The 12,054-nt window shown below is 38.8% G+C and overlaps 1 long non-coding RNA gene across 1 annotated transcript; it reads right to left on the reverse strand.

Annotated features, from left to right (window-relative positions):
• Positions 1–5,093: 5,093 nt before the first annotated feature.
• LOC115632077 lies at positions 5,094–7,813 on the reverse strand. Its single transcript, XR_003996264.1, has 2 exons — positions 7,617–7,813; positions 5,094–5,484 (listed from the first exon to the last, which is right to left on the reverse strand). It is a non-coding gene; the product is annotated as an uncharacterized LOC115632077 (long non-coding RNA).
• Positions 7,814–12,054: the final 4,241 nt, after the last annotated feature.

The following is a 12,054-nucleotide window of genomic DNA, read 5'->3' on the forward strand; positions in this document are numbered from 1 at the left end:
ACATCGATTCCACCGATGACATAGATGATGCTATTGATTTATTCACTGCCAAACTACGCACTTCTGCCATTGCAGCTACTCCGTCTACCAACTCACCATTCTTCCATCGCTCCCCATTTTACCGACCTCCTTTAAAAGCTGAAGCCCTTGAGCTTGCCCGCCTCAAGCGACAACTTCGTAAGCTATATATTCGCACCCGTTCCCCAATACACAAATCTGACTGGCAATTTGTGTCACGCATTTTGTCCAATTTTCTCAAACGTATTCGTTCGGCACACTTTAATTTCATACTGCAGAATGCTGACCCTACTAAAAAAGGTGGCTTTAATTTATGGCGTGCTACGAAACACCTCAAATCCCAGCCACATATGGTGGCCCCCATCAAGGATTCTGCAGGAAACTGGTGTACTACTCCTCTAGAAGTTGCGGAAGCGTTCGCAAATGAATTAGAGTCTCGTTTCACCCCTTTGGACTTTGCTTCTGAGGCCCAAACTCAACGTGTGACTGCGGCACTTAATGACAACTCAAACGAAGTTTTACCACTTACTCCTATTCGTCACGTCAGTCCATCCGAATTAGTTAATCATATAGCCAACTTAAAAATTAAAAAAGCCCCTGGCTTAGATAACATCTCAAACCGGGTTTTGCGCTGCCTTCCCCACCGTGCCATCATGTTTCTAGTAAAACTTTTTAATGTCATGCTGCGGCTTCGTTATTTTCCAAAACATTGGAAATGCGCGGCTGTCAGCATGATTCCTAAATCTGGGCGCTCTTTAAGCCAACTAAAGGACTATAGACCCATTAGTCTTCTATCGGCTCTTTCCAAACTTTTTGAAATCGTTATGTCCGTCCGTCTAAATGATATTCTTGAACTTAGTGACATTATACCCGATCACCAATTTGGATTCCGTAGGGAACACAGTACCATTCAACAGGTTCACCGCATTGTTAACCATGTGCACCTCACTTTCTACAACAATCAATTCACCTCGGCCGTTTTCCTGGACATCGAACAGGCTTTCGACCGAGTGTGGCATGACGGCCTCCTCTTCAAGCTTAAAGCATTTTTATCTCAGCCATTGTATGAGCTATTCAAATCCTATTTGTCTAATCGCTCCTTTTGTGTCAAGGAGAGGGGCATTCTATCATCAGTGCGTCCAATTAGAGCTGGTGTCCCCCAGGGAAGCGTTCTCGCACCCACTCTTTACAACATATTCGTCAGTGATATGCCAACTCCTAGCTTTCCCAGATTTTCCCATAGTAGAGCCCTTATTGCCACTTATGCTGATGACACCGCTATTCTTTTTAGTCACACAAACTCCTCTGTATGTACCAATATGATGAGCTGTTTCTTAATCACTTTTTCTGACTGGGCAAAATCCTGGAATATAAAAATCAATAGTAGTAAATCCTCCCATCTAGTATTTACACGACGGAGTGATAACATACCCAATGTTAAATTGGACAATGTGGTCATTCCCCGTAAACCCATTGTGAAATATCTAGGATTACACCTGGATAGAAAATTGCTTTGGCATAGTCACATTCGTTCAGTGAAATTCTCACTTATCTCTAAAATACGCAAATACAGTTGGCTCCTAAACTCTCGTTCTCGCTTAAGCACACGCAACAAACTTTTAATCTACAATCAAATTATTGCGCCCATTTTCCGGTATGGTATAGAATTGTGGGGATGTGCTGCTGATGTGCACATTCGTATAATTCAAATAATCCAGAATAAAATTCTGCGCCTCTGTACCAACGCTATTCCTTTTGTAAGGAACTCGCACATTCATGCTGCCTTTAACATTGCTTCGGTATGGGACCAGATCAACCTTCATTCCAGCAGGTATAAGGATAAAATCCAATCGCATGATAATCCTCTTGTACGTAATCTATTTTCCACATTTATAGGAGGTGTCTTTCCTAATCGATATCGTCCACATGATCTCCCAAATAGAATCCCTCCCTCTGACAAATATTAGCTCGTTACCATTTTCATAAAGTCAATGAAAAATAATATAAAATAAATTAAATGTAAATTCTCTTCCCAATGGATTTTATTTTTATTTCCTTTATTCTTACCTTAAATTTACAATAAGAGAAAACATTCATCTGAATCATTCATTTTTGTTAATTTCCTATTGAAATTAGTTCCTGCCTATAAATTGTTATTCTTCTTAGCCAATTGCACATTTTTCCATTCCCACGTCTATAGATCTACTACTTAAACTAAACGGCTACTACATAATGTACACGTCGCTCTCCCACAATTCATAGCCACAAAGTTCTCTTTAAGTTACACAGCAACATTGTGCTTACTTATACATATACACCGCCCATTTGTGCAGTATATCTGTCCTCTTTTCAGTATGGTTTTTTCTCTCTTTCTCTCGATTTGAATTTATATTTCCCCTTTTTAGCAGGTGCGTTACTGCTGCCAGAGGCTATACTTGAAATTTTTTCCGCTGTCAGCGGAAATTCAACTCTCCAAGCCTTTATCTGCAAACAAACTGATCTTCATGCTGGTTATCGAACGATGTTTTATCCACTGGCATGGGAATATATCCCAGCACAAATCTTACCTTCCTCTGCTGTTTATTTTTATTCATTTTGTAATACTTTTTGTCTATTAACTTGAATTGCCAACTCTTATTCTTCACTTTTTCATCTTCTGTCGTACCTTGCAAGTCAAACGGCTACTACATAATACTTTTTCGTTCCCTCACAATCCAAAAGTATAATTTATTATTTTGTTCTGCATTCTCTAGTTTATTTATTTTTTATATTTCTTTTCACAATTATTAAATAATTCATTTTGTCGTTCCCTTTTTTGCATTTTCATGCATTTTACTTAATTCTGTAATAAATAATTAAATTACTTATCTAAACTCATCCACATCAACTTTATGCCCATATTGTACATACTTACTTCCTCAGTAAGAAAATACATTTACACATGCGTCACTGACCTATGCAACTAAACCATTCATACTCATATATTTTTCACAAAAGCTTATGGCTTACGCTCGCAAAGGGCGTTCACCTACGTTACTAGCCTGCTCCGAACTACAGCTGTTTAAAATCGGCTCTCCCACAGCCTCTCTTGGTTGTATTACCCCTCTCACTCTCTTTCAACATACTGTTGTTCTTTTCTTTCTTCCGTTGGTAACTCAGTACCATTTCCCCTCATTTACTTTTGTTGATTAATTGATTCGCATATTTATTTTGTTCATACAACATTCTTAAGTTAACTTTTATTGCACAATTTATCCAGTAATTTATTCCTCTTGTTGTTTTTCTTTATAAATTTTCTTACTGAGCATAATTAATCATGCCTCAATCTAATCTGCTCGTTTTTTACCTTTATTTTTTGCTAACGATGTGCTGCCTGTTGCCGCTCGCATTTTTTCTTCCATACTAATTTCTTTTTGTATGGGGCACCTTTGTGCGGCACGTTTGCGCTTCGTTTGCAACAGTATTCTCTGTTATATACATTTTCTTCCAAATACTTTTATATTATTGGGGACTATGTTTCCGACCTGCTTGTTGACTGTGCACAACTTGTTTTTTGGTCTCGAACTTTTCCTTCAATTTTTATTCATACATATTCATTAACTGCTTCTTTATGTGTGGCTTCAGCTGACTTGCGCTTGTATATGCTGACAATTTCAGCGATATGATAAAGCGCGTCTTGGCCTAGGCCACCAAAATTATTTCTACTCAAATTCTGGGTCTTTTGTGCTCTTACCTACCAATGTTGCTAACAATTTACATCTCTCCTCTTTTCTATTCTCTATCCTCTTTTTCCTCGCCTTGAGTGAAATAATTTTGCTTTTGAGCCTTGCCTCCGTTACACCAACTTTGTTGCTTGATATAATTCGACTCAACTGCCTACTTAAGCCTCTCTCGCCTTTGTAGAGCTTTTCTGTCTGCTAACGGCACTATTCCACTGGTACACCCAGTATCCAGTATGGTGGTTGTCAGCATAAACTTTGTTCTTCAGTCGGGTTATTTGTACTGAATGGCATGCATGTGCTTCTGCTCTGTACTGATACACCAAATAATCATTGAAGAATAATTTTCTACAGAATTAAATCTGTAATAATTGCTGTGTGTTGCTGCGTTTTTATTCTCCGGGTGATCTTGCGCGCCTGGTGCTGTGTTTCCTTTGTGGGGACCGTGTCTGCCTAGTCGCGGTGCCCAGACGTGTTGGCTGTTTTCAGCTGCCTGTCTGCGCCACTGGCCGTTTGTGTGTTGGCCACGTGTCCCTTATCTTCGCGCTGCGCCTGTGCTGGTGGGATTGCCTGGTGTGAATGTGGTACATACATACATTTTCTTCGGACACTCTATTCTATCTGGTATTTGTCCTCTCTCTCATACTAACCTAAACTAATCAATTCAGTTTCTCAGCTCCACAAATCCATGTTTATGGATTCTGGCCAGTATTTTGTCTTCACGCGCTTGCAAACTCTATTTGGCTGCCTACACTGATTGACTGCAAGTTCGGCTGCTTACCTTTACAGATAGCAAATACACTATCTCTGCTGCTTGCTGGCTCCCACTATTCTGATTGCCTTGGACATCTATGCACTATTTCCATCTGGTGTTGTGCATTTATTTTTGGAGTGCTGCACCACTGTACCTGCACTTACATGGAGCTGCAGCCATCACTTTTTCCCTGCACCGATGTCGCATCTTCATGTTATTATCATCTATATTCTGTACATAAATAAATATGCCCTCACGCTTTGGTTACTACCGTAATCTTTCGGCCTGGAACATCTGGATCTGCTTATTCTCGCCTCTCTGTTGGGTGTGCCGCAGCGTGGGACTCACTCTCAGCCGCCAATACTTAGCCACCCGTTTGAGTGCTATCTGTTTTCTCCATTGGATTGCTGTTTTCTCTACACCTATGCTATCTCTGCATTATTTGTGTTTTGTCAGTTACATGCTGGAACTCCAGGATTTGGACTTACTACGACAATTTTGGTATGAATCATAGCGAATAAAACATAAATAACTTTTCATAACTTTATTATTCATATAAATCAATTTTTTATAATTAACTAGCGCATATGCATTTAATAATATTATCCAAACACCACTTAAATCACATTTTATTCAAAATACATAATCTTTACTATTCACCATTTCATCATTATTACACTTTTCATCAATAATATACTTGTTAACCAAAACAATTATTCCACTTATAATAATTCTTACATAATACACACACTAATCAATCTAAATCATTTGGAACACTTAATCTACTTAACTTATCACACATCTGTAACTCATTAAACTCACATCCTCGGATCTTCACAATCATCTGGCTTACGTATCGTCATCAGCAACTTTGCTCCGTTTTTCCGCAAAACTACTGCATTTTGCCCTCACGCTGTCTGCTGCCCATCATGGATCCTTCCTTCTGCCTCCGTCTTCAGTACGCTCCTGCTGCACGCCCATCTGCACACATATCTGCATAAAACAAAAAAAAAATAATAACTTTTTGTCATTTATACACATATACTTATTAATGCAATCATGCTTTACAACAATTCATAAACGACAGATTCATACTGATAATTTAACTAATATAATTAACAATAATCTATTCGCCCACACACCTGTGGTAACCGTCCGGGAATTTTTTCCCATTAATCCCCCCGCCGCTTCATTTTTCTTCATCCATCACACACTTCTGGACATTTCATCATTCTCTGCACATTAATTTTGGGACTCTTGGAATCCTGCCAAGCGATTCATCATCATTCAATTTTACACTCATATTCATACATTACATCACATCTTTACACATATTTAAAAATTGAACAAATCTTTTTAATCTGGATAACTTATTTTCCCCGCTGCCAACCATAGCATATCGTTTGCTTACTCCGCCTATACTGATTTCGTTGACAAGGATTCATCTTCCTGCGCAATCACACCTCCTGTATTCGGACGCAAATCACACTTATGGATTGTTTACCTGTCTACCATCATAATTCTGGATTTTATACTTAATTCAAGTAATGTATCTTGCTGCCACACTCACTCAAAGGATTTGTCATTTACACATAACATCTTCTCCTCTTTAAATTATTTATCCGCAATATTACACAAAACACACATCACATTATATCATATCAAAGCTGCCCAATTTAATTCACACAATTCTTAACCAATGTCCAATAAATTTATAAAATCTCATATTAACTAATAAATTACCCAATCACTCATAAAAGTTTATATACATTAATTGTTCCAACATACACACTCCAATTTAATTCATTCTACCAAATAGATTAATACCCCTATTTATAAACAATAACAAACAAATAATTTACCCATAATTTATTCTTAATATAAATTCTATAATCCTACACATATAATACAATATACAATAACACACACACTCGCTTTCATTTATTAATTTCTTAAATTTCACACAACAAATTCACAAATAATCTACATAACTTATTTATACATAACTGAACCCAATATACATATCTTAATTCAAATTATAATCTTTAAACAAATAATTGATTTTTTCTTCCATTTATAAATTTATTAAAATAATACCATATAACAAATTAAATCCATAAACAAACTATATAATTTGCTACACGAATAAAGCATTACACAATTCATAACTCGTATTCCCGTTTTTCATAAATTACCCACAACCAATTTACAAATAATCTATATTAATTCAATAACTTATAATAACTTAAGCTAGAAATTCATACCAATCTTATACCGGATCCCTCCGCATTCATCCTCCATTTATACACCCACACAACAGTACTTCATTTACCATCTTCACGTCGCACGCAATTTACTCATCTCTACACATCTACGAATACACATCCTCCCGGCACACCCTTCTATTAAGCATTTTCACTAATTTCTTCTAAATCTTCTTTTCACCGGATTGGACCACCATTTGCCATCGCTCTTCTGTCGCCTTATGGATTTTCCTGCATCATTCTTCATTCGCCATACCGGCTCTTGGCTCTGTATAATCCCGCCCACTGCATTTGTTCCTGCGCCATATTCTTATTATATACTTTTCATAATATTGTTTTTTACCTACCAAATCTACACGATTCCAAATATTATCTTTCAAAATTGTTAAATTATCATTCATTTTTGTTAAATCTTCTTATTTACACATCATTTTTTGCCTACCAAATCTACACGATTTTAAATATTATTTCTTTCATAATTGTTAAAATTACCATTCATTTATTGTCAAATTTTCTTATTTACAAATTATTTATATACTCTTCATAATATTATTATTATTATTTTTACATACCTAATCTACACGATTTCAAATATTATTTCTTTCAAAATTATTAAATTTCATTCATTGTTAAATTTTCTTATTTACATATTATTTATATACTTTTCATAATATTGTTTTTCTTTTTTATCTACCAAATCCACACGATTCCAAACATTATTTCTTTCAAAATTGTCAAATTTTCATTCATTTATTGTTAATTTAATCATTTACATATTACCTTGTATTACTATTATTCAATTTGTTTCTTCTAATTTTTTAAATAACATGTATTACCACCTAAGCTTACAACAATCTTTACATTATATCACTTATATGGTGCCCCTTTGAGGGAGGGGGCTCCTTATCATCATCGCTCCGGCTTTTTTCCCGCTTTCCCTCCATCTTATCAACCTGGAAGGATCTAGGCGCTTTGCTTGCGCTGTTGCCTCCTCTCGTCTCAAGCACACAAAGACCTGTAATGGATTAGTCATAAGATTTATATTTTAAGCAACTGTTGTACCCATTTACCTGGCCTGTGCGTCACAATAAAGAATGTATATAAAAAAAAAAAAATCTGCTCTGTACTGATACACCAAATAATCATTGAAGAATAATTTTCTACAGAATTAAATCTGTAATAATTGCTGTGTGTTGCTGCGTTTTTATTCTCCGGGTGATCTTGCGCGCCTGGTGCTGTGTTTCCTTTGTGGGGACCGTGTCTGCCTAGTCGCGGTGCCCAGACGTGTTGGCTGTTTTCAGCTGCCTGTCTGCGCCACTGGCCGTTTGTGTGTTGGCCACGTGTCCCTTTACTTTAGATTCACTGTGCTAGTGTTGGTAGGATTACGTGGTTAGAGTGCGTGACTGTACCAGCTCTCAACCTTTGCTCCGTTTGACCTTCAGTTGTCACTTGACCTTCAATTGACTTTCACCTGAACTTGATTCATAATAATTTTTTATTTTTCTCTTTTCTGCTTAATAGATTGGCATTCGGCTTTTTGTGCGCTTTGGGCTGCCTGTGTGTGGGGATCCTTTCTGCCGGATTTTTCCTGGCCGTGACTGGTTTTTGGGCGCTTCAGTGTGTTGATGTATGGTATTGACTCCTCAGCTTAGAGAGTTGGATCTTATGTGCACATGCTGGTAGAGTTCTGACTTTGACGCGTGTACGGGTTCGGTAGGAGAATATTTTTCCGCACAGTGTGGCTTTTTGGTATCGTGATTATGCCGCTGTGTCGGTTTATTTATGCAATTTATTTCATATTTAAACAAACTATAAAATAACTCGACTATAAACTTATTATTTCGTACAATTTTCTCTTTTCATAATGAATCAAGAAAAATATACACTGGTCACTGCTAAACCCAAAAGAAGCCCTAATCGGCCTCAATTGGTTACTTCAAATGTTCTGCTTAGTGGAGGCTCTACTAAGCCTGCAACTCTCTCATCATCTCCAAAGGAGGATAATCGCAAAAATGAACCATCTTGTTCCACTCCCAAAACGGATTCTCATCCTGCTATCAACTCGTCTACAGTTACACGTCGTTCTGTAAACGCACAACTTTCGGCTCAACCTAATAACTCTTCTGTTAAGGCGGCCGCAGCATCAGGCAATAATGCGGCTGCACTTTATATGCGCGCAAATACTACTCACATTTCTCCTAAAACCAGACGAGTTCGCGCCAGTGTTGCTGTGCGGCGCATATCTTCCTCAGCGCGTACTGCCCAGCACGATGTGCAGAGGCTGGATGCCCACGACTCCCTAAATCCTGACTTAATTGAGCTCGTTAGTGATGAGGGTGATATGTCCGGCGACTTATCTCCTGGAGAAGATGCAACGGTTCTTCCAGCTTCACCACAACCAAACCAATTACTGTCCTCTTTCACATCTGATCACGGAAACTTGTCAGCTGTGGCTCCCTTGGATTCTGTGGCTCCTACTGCTCAACAAGCAAGTAATTCAATGGATCAGGGTAAGCCTGTACTTTTTCATATTACGTCTGGTAAACCACCCCCAATTCAAGTTGAGTGCGAGGATGCCTCTAATTTATTGTCCTCACTGTCCACTGTAGTTCAACCAGAACATTTTTTGTTAAAAATGGGTGCCCCTGGCAGCGTGTGGATTCACGCTAAGATCCCTGAATCCTATCGTCTAATTATCCAGCATCTTGACGAACATGATGCCAGATATCATACTCACCAACCGAAAGAACTCAGGCCCCTACGCGTTTATATTAGGGGGTTACCTCGCTCCACTTCTACGGATTTTATTAAAAATTCGCTCATAAATCAGGGCTTTGATGTGGTGAGCGTCCACAATCCCACTTTTAAAGACAAACGTAATCCAGATTCTGCGGCTAAATATTCGCCTAACGCCTTCTATGTTAACTTAATCAATACTCCCAAAAATGAGAAAATATTCCTTGTTAAGAATATTGGAAATTTCATAGTTAATGTTGAGGCAACTGTCAGAAACACTAGCATTCCGCAATGTAAAAGATGTCAGAAATTTGAACATACTGCCAAATTTTGTAAACACAATCCTAAGTGTGTCAAATGTGGTAAAGACCATCTTTCCTCTTCCTGCACTAAGCCTCCTGACACGGATGCCACGTGCGCCAACTGCAACGGCTCTCACACTGCCAGTTATAATGGTTGCCCAGTTTTGGCCGCCATTAGGGCTCGACGTAACAAAACTCACCAACTTCCGGCTCGTACGCTCGCAAAACAGCTTGCGTCTGTCCCAACTGATCGAGAAAATTTTCCTCCTCTTCCTATACCGTCCACAGTCAGAAAAAATCCCCAAGCGGCTGATGCTTCTTTTAACACCCAGTTCGCAAATTTTGTTTCGAATAATCTCCCATCTGCTTCTTCTGTTTTAACTTCTCCTCCAGCTACAAATGCACCTCCTTCTGGCGACAAACAGGCCAAATCCAATCCTCCGCCGAGATCATATGCTGATATGGTGCGATCACTCAGTAACAAATATATTCTTGCTGACGTTCCATTTCAATGGCAAGGCCAGAAATTCCCCAGAATTATTGGCAAAATTCCTGTTGACTCTTCAAACCCCGACACAGTTACACATCAGAGCCCCACAGTTTATAGGGTTCCTTCACAAACTGACGCTCAATACATGTCTAGTCTTCCTGACAAGGAATATCGTACCTTTGTCTCCAACACGTTGGACTATCTTCAATTTCAAATTACTACGTTTCAATCTCAACTAACGGCCTCCTTTTCCAGGATGGAGCAGCTCGTTTCACTTTTACTTCCCTCCAAACCAAATGAGTGACACAATTAAAATATCAATTTGGAACGCTAATGGCATACGCCATAAACTTCATGATATAGAACTCTTTCTTAGAAGCAACAACATCGATATAATGTTAATCTCGGAGACTAAACTCTCCCCAAATATTTCTATTTCAATTCCTGGTTTTAAGTTTCTCTTTTGTTATAACTCTCATACTCGCCCCGTTTCTGGAGGTTCTGCAATCATAATCTCTGATAGAATTCCCTTTCAGCCCCTTCCTTTTATTTCTGAAGACTACGCTCATATTTGCCGCATGGTGATAAACACCTTTATCGGCCCTATCACTATCTCAGCATGCTACTGGCCACCAAATCAAATGGTCTCTCATTCATTTTTCTCCCAACTCTTTGATCAGCTTGGTGATAGATTCCTCGTGGGTGGTGACTGGAATGCCAAGCATCGCTTGTGGGGTAACTTTAGGAGCTGCCCTCGCGGTCTTGCCCTTGCTGATTCTATTCTATCTTCTAGCACTATTAATATACTTTCTACTGCCGAACCTACTCATTTCCCGCGCAGTGGCTCTACACCATCTGTACTCGATTTTGCAGTAACTAAAAATATTCCTCACTCTCTAATGAATATTTCTCGCCTTTTTGACCTAACAAGCGATCATGTTCCTTTAATTATTACACTTAATTTTGGCCTTTCTGCTATTTTTTCCCCCTCCGTTTCTCCATCATCTACCAACTCAATTTTATTTACTAAATACACCAACATACAACTGTTCAAAACTCACCTTAGCAACAGCATTAATCTAAATATGGACATCGATTCCACCGATGACATAGATGATGCTATTGATTTATTCACTGCCAAACTACGCACTTCTGCCATTGCAGCTACTCCGTCTACCAACTCACCATTCTTCCATCGCTCCCCATTTTACCGACCTCCTTTAAAAGCTGAAGCCCTTGAGCTTGCCCGCCTCAAGCGACAACTTCGTAAGCTATATATTCGCACCCGTTCCCCAATACACAAATCTGACTGGCAATTTGTGTCACGCATTTTGTCCAATTTTCTCAAACGTATTCGTTCGGCACACTTTAATTTCATACTGCAGAATGCTGACCCTACTAAAAAAGGTGGCTTTAATTTATGGCGTGCTACGAAACACCTCAAATCCCAGCCACATATGGTGGCCCCCATCAAGGATTCTGCAGGAAACTGGTGTACTACTCCTCTAGAAGTTGCGGAAGCGTTCGCAAATGAATTAGAGTCTCGTTTCACCCCTTTGGACTTTGCTTCTGAGGCCCAAACTCAACGTGTGACTGCGGCACTTAATGACAACTCAAACGAAGTTTTACCACTTACTCCTATTCGTCACGTCAGTCCATCCGAATTAGTTAATCATATAGCCAACTTAAAAATTAAAAAAGCCCCTGGCTTAGATAACATCTCAAACCGGGTTTTGCGCTGCCTTCCCCACCGTGCCATCATGTTTCTAGT

Source organism: Scaptodrosophila lebanonensis, unplaced genomic scaffold (genome assembly GCF_003285725.1).
Source record: "Scaptodrosophila lebanonensis strain 11010-0011.00,11010-0021.00 unplaced genomic scaffold, SlebRS2 tig00001414-arrow-arrow-pilon, whole genome shotgun sequence".
Lineage (NCBI taxonomy): Eukaryota > Metazoa > Arthropoda > Insecta > Diptera > Drosophilidae > Scaptodrosophila > Scaptodrosophila lebanonensis.